The sequence below is a fragment of the Triticum aestivum genome, chromosome 7D (genome assembly GCF_018294505.1).
Source record: "Triticum aestivum cultivar Chinese Spring chromosome 7D, IWGSC CS RefSeq v2.1, whole genome shotgun sequence".
In the NCBI taxonomy this organism is placed as follows: Eukaryota; Viridiplantae; Streptophyta; class Magnoliopsida; order Poales; family Poaceae; genus Triticum; species Triticum aestivum.
Window position 1 is genome coordinate 42,461,273 of NC_057814.1, and position 6,000 is coordinate 42,467,272.

Sequence of the window (6,000 nt, forward strand, 5' to 3'; positions counted from 1 at the left end):
TCATAAGGCAACAGGGTGCGGCCACCCTCGAGGGCGCGCCCTGATGCCTTGTGGGGCCCATAGCTGGCCTCCGGTGCCCATCTTCCTCTATATGAAGGGTTTTGCCCTAGAAAAAAATAAAAGGACTTTCAGGACGAAGCGTCGTCATCTGAGGCGGAACCTGAGCAGGAGTGCTCTCCGGCGGATCGATTCTGCCGGGGAAACTTCCCTCTGGGAGGGGGAAATCAAAGCCATTGACATCACAAACGATCCTCTCATCGTGGGTGGACCAATATTCATCAACATATTTACCAGCACCATCTCATCTCAAACCCTAATTCATCTCTTGTATTCAATATTTGTATCAAAACCTCGTATTGGTACCTACTATGAGTTGCTAGTAGTGTGATTACATCTCGTAGTTGATGCTAGTTGGTGGAAGATTATATGTTCAGATCCTCAAGCATATTCAATACACCTCTGATCTTGAACATGAAGATGATTTGTGAGTAGTTACTTTTGTTCTCGAGGACATGGGAGAAGTCTTGTTATAAGTAATCATGTGAAGTTGGTATTCGTTCGATATTTTGATGATATGTATGTTGTTGTTTCCTTTAGCGGTGTCGTGTGATCGTCGACTACAAGACGCGTCACCATATTTGGGCCTAAGGGAAGGCATTGTGGAGTAATAAGTAGATGATAGGGTTGCAAGAGTGATAGAAGGTTAAACCCTAGTTTATGCGTTATTCTATAAGGGGCAGATTCGGATCCATATTTCATGCTGATGTGAAGAAACTAATCTTATATTGAATTAGGAGAAGTGCCACTTTATGGCAAATGAAGGTATAGTCCTTGGGCATAAACTTTCTGAAAGAGCTATTGAAGTAGACAAAGCTAAAGTTGATGCAATTGAGAAAATGCCATGTCCTAATGATATCAAAGGTATAGGAAGTTTCCTTGGATATGCTGGTTTCTATAGGAGGTTCATTAAAGATGTCTCTAATATTTCTAGGCCTCTTACCAATCTTTTACAAAAAGATGTTCCATGTGTTTTTGGTGATGATTGCGTAGAAGCCTTTGAAATGCTTAAGAAAGCCTTAATTTTTGCACCCATTGTTCAATCACCTAATTAGAACTTACCCTTTGAAATAATGTGTGATGCTAGTGATTATGCTGTTGGTGTTGTTCTAGGTCAAAGAGTTGATAAGAAATTGAATGTTATTCATTATGCTAGTAAGACGCTAGACAGTGCTCAAAGAAATTATGATACTACTGAGAATAAATTTTTAGCAGTTGTGTTTGCATGTGATAAATTCAGACCCTATATTATTGATTCTAAAGTTACTATTCACACCGATCATGGTGCTATTAAATATCTTATGGAAAAGAAAGATGCTAAGCCTAGACTGATTAGGTGGGTTCTTTTACTACAAGAATTCGATTTGCATATTATTGATAGAAAGAGAACTGAGAACCCTGTAGCAGATAACTTGTCTAGAATGGAAAACGTTCTTGATGACCCACTACCTATTGATGATAGTTTTCCTGATGAACAATTAGTTGTTATATGTGCTTCTACTTCTCGTAATAATCCTTGGTATGCAGACTACGCGAATTACATTGTTGCTAAATATATACCACCTAGCTATACATACCAACAAAAGAAAAACTTCTTTGATTTAAGACATTACTTCTGGGATGAACCACATCTATATAAAGAAGGGATAGATGGTGTTAAACAAGAACAGATCTTACGGAAGTGTCATTCCGAAGCTTATGGAGGACACCATGCAGGAGACAGAACTGCACATAAGGTATTACAGACTGGTTTTTATTGGCCTACTCTCTTCAAAGATGCATGTAAGTTTGTCCTTTCTTGTGATGAATGTCAAAGAATTGGTAATATTGGTAGACGTCAGGAAATGCCTATGAATTATTCACTTGTTATTGACCACTTGATGTTTGGGGATTTGATTGTATGAGACCTTTTCCTTCCTCTAATGGGTATACTCATATTTTAGTGGCTGTTGATTATGTTACTAAGTGGGTAGAAGCTATTTAAACTAGTAGTGTTATTCACAATACATCTATTAAAATGCTTAAAGAAGTTATATTCCTGACATTTGGAGTCTCTAGATATTTTGATGACTAATGGTGGTTCACATTTTATTCATGGTGCTTTCCGTAAACTCTTGGCTAAATATGATGTTAACCACAGAATTGCATCACCTTATCATCCTTAGTCTAGTGGTCAAGTTGAATTGAGCAATAGAGAAATAAATTTAATTTTGCAAAAGACAGTTAATAGATCCAGGAAGAATTCGTCTAAGAAACTTGATGATGCATTATGTGCTTATAGATCTGCTTATAAAAATCCCATGGGGGTATGTCTCCATATAAAAATGGTCTATGGAAAAGCATGCCATTTGCCTCTTGTATTAGAACATAAGGCTTATTGGGCAATTAAAGAACTTAATTATGACTTTATGTTTGCTAGTGAAAAGAGGTTATTTGACATCAGCTCTTTAGATGAGTGGAGAATCCAAGCCTATGAAGATGCCAAGTTGTTTAAAGAAAAGGTTAAAAGGTGGCATGAAAAAAGAATCAAAAAATTGGAATTTAAAGTGGGTGATCAAGTTCTATTGTACAATTTGTATTTCAGTTTTTTTGCATGAAAACTTCTCTCTAAACGGGAAGGACCATATGTCATCGAAGAAGTTTATCGCTCTGGAGCTATCAAGATCAACAATGCCGAGGGCACTAATTCGGGAGTGGTTAATGGGCAAACAATTAAACATTACTACCTCTGTTCTGGTTTATTAGTCCTTTTTGTAATTTGTGCAAAAATTTGACCAAAGATTTAACTGACAGAATGTTAGTGCATGTCAACAAAAGTTATATCATTGGATATTTGAACATAGTTTTCAATGATATAAATTTTAGTGAAATTCATGAACATTTTGTTAGTTCAATTTATGGTCAAAATTTGGCACAGATTACAATGGGGACCAATAAACCAGGACGGGGATAGTACATCTCAGGTATGCCCATTAATGTTGAAACTAATATTATTCAAACAATGACACCGAAGGAACACATACAAGAGACCTTCCAGAACGCTCCAGAACCCCAAAAAAGGAGTAGGTATGTGAGATGGTAAGTCAACCGACTCCAAAAATTCCATAAAACTTATTTATATCGGTAGAAAAAAAATACAAAAATAAGAAACATCCAAGAGGACTCACGAGGAGGTCACAAGGCAACAGTGCACCACTAGTAGAAAATGGACATTTCGTCCGCCCCTTTAGTCTCGGTCTGGTTTTGGCCCGGGACTAATGGTCTGGTTCCAACTGCTAGGAGCGTACGGGGGTACGGGCATCATTAGTCCCGGTTTGTGATACAAACTAGGACTAAAGGGGTGGTGGCTGACTGGCGTCAGGCTGGGGCCTCCACGAGCCCCTGGACTAGTGGTAAACCTCTAGTCCCGGTTTGTATAACCAACCGGGACTAAAGATGTCCCTATATAAACCCTTCGTCCAGCCCGAGCCCATTTCTCTGTTTTCTCCTTTGCCCTCTCTGTTCTCCCCCTTAGCTCGAGCTCATCCTCCATTTTTTGCCAACATTTGTCAAGATTTGAGGCACCCCCATCTCTCCAAGTGTTCACAAAGGTTAGCAACTTTATCCCTTCATCTCTCATTGCTAGATTAGCTCGTGCAATGCTCTATAAGTATAGTGATTTGTGGGTTTTAGTTTGGGAGTAATTATGTGGGAGTTTATTCGATTTATATGCAATTTGAGCTCAAATTAACTTCTTGGTTTGCATATGTGTAGGTGTGGTTTACTTAGTGCCTTCCCGTCCCCGTCCTAACCACCGTCAATCGCCCACACCGTCCCGTCACCGGCACCACCTTGGCGAGCCACTTGTTCTTATCCTTTAAAAAAAATCTTATTTGTATGGTTTAGATAGTTACTTGTATAATTTTCTTACTTGTATGATTGTTTGTTATACATAGTGCCATGGCCTTGATATTCGGCCCCGTCGGCCCTCGTCCGGTTTATGATTCGGATGTGGTATATTCTCTTTTATAAATATTTGTTGCATTTCGCATTTATGACAATTATGCCCATCAAGTTGAAATAGATATTTTTATCTAGGAGGTATGTGAACCGAAAATTGCAACAGACCCTCTTGTCGAGAAGTTAAATTTAGTTGAAAAAGAAGATGGGTATTTGAAAGAAAATTTGAAAAGAATTGAAGAAGAGAATATGAAATTGGAGTTGTATGTTGCCGATGTCATCGATGATCACAAGATCAAGATGGATGCAATGCACTTGAAGATTAGAAAGATTAGAAAATATGCCGTTAATAAAGAGGCTTGGTATCACTATGTTGTTGGATCAATTGTTACCTTAGTTGTGATCTTGATCGCATTTGTTGTTGCATTTAAATGCTTTAGCTAGAGAGTTTGTATGTTGTTTTATGAGAATAACTGTGTATGAACTTTATGTATGAACATGTATTAATTTGGTCTTTTCGGTGTTGTGTAATGAAGATGAGCCGGCAATGGATGTACGATGACCGACGCTCTCCCCAGTTCATTGATGGCATGCATAGTTTTCTGTGTGCGGCTGAGGCAAACAAGCGGGATGATGGTTTTATGTGTTGTCCATGTGCTGTCTGTAAGAATGATAACAATTACTCTAGCTCAAGAGTCATTCATGTCCACCTGTTTACGTCCGGTTTCATCTCCGGCTATAACTGTTGGACCAAGCAGGGAGAAAGAGGGGTTCTAATGGAAGAGAATGCAGAAGAAGAGGACGATGACAGCTATCCTGGGTTCCCTGAATACGATGGTACTACAATGGGGGAAGAAGCTGAAGAAGAGGCATCAGATGAGCCCGCTGATGATCTTAGTCGGGCCATTGCTGATGCGAAGAGAAACTGCGCAAGTGAAAAGGAGAAGTTGAAGTTGCAGCGCTTGTTAGAGGATCACAAGAAATTGTTGTACCCAAATTGCGAATATGACAAGAAAAAGCTGGGTACCATACTGGAAGTGCTGTAATGGAAGGCAGAGAATGGTGTATCTGACAAGGGATTTGAAAAGTTGCTGAAAATGTTAAAAAAGATGCTTCCAAAGGACAACGAATTGCCCGACAGTACGTACAAAGCAAAGAAGGCTGTCTGCCCTCTAGGATTAGAGGTGCAGAAGATACATGCATGCCCTAATGAATGCATCCTCTACCGCGGTGAGGAGTATGATAATTTGAATGCATGCCTGGTATGTAGTGCGTTGCGCTATAAGATCAGCCGCGATGACCCTAGTGATGTTGAGGGCGAGCACCCCAGAAAGAGGATTCCTGCTAGGGTGATATGGTATGCTCCTATAATACCACAGTTGAAACATTTGTGCCAAAACAAAGAGCATGCCAAGTTGATGCGATGGCACAAAGAAGACCATAAGAAAGACGAGAAGTTGAGAGTACCCGTTGACGGGTCGCAGTGGAGAAAAATCGAGAGAAAGTGGCAGGACTTTGCAGATGATGCAAGGAACGTATGGTTTGGTTTAAGTGCAGATGGCATTAATCCTTTTGGGGAGAAGAGCAGCAATCATAGCACCTGGCTTGTGACTCTATGTATCTATAACCTTCCTCCTTGGTTGTGCATGAAGCGGAAGTTCATTACGATTCCAGTGCTCACCTAGGGCCCCAAGCAACCCGGTAACGACATTGATGTGTACCTAAGACCATTAGTTGAAGAAATTTTACAATCGTGGGACAAAAAGGTGTATATGAGCACAAACAACAGGAATTTGACCTACGAGCGTTGCTGTTTGTAACCATCAATGATTGGCCTGCTCTTAGTAACCTTTCAGGACAGACAAACAAGGGATACCACGCATGCATGCACTATTTAGATGATACCAAAAGTATATATTTGGATAAATGTAAGAAGAATGTGTACCTGGGACATCGTCGATTTCTTCCGATCAAGCATCTCTTAAGAAAGAAAGGCAAGCATTT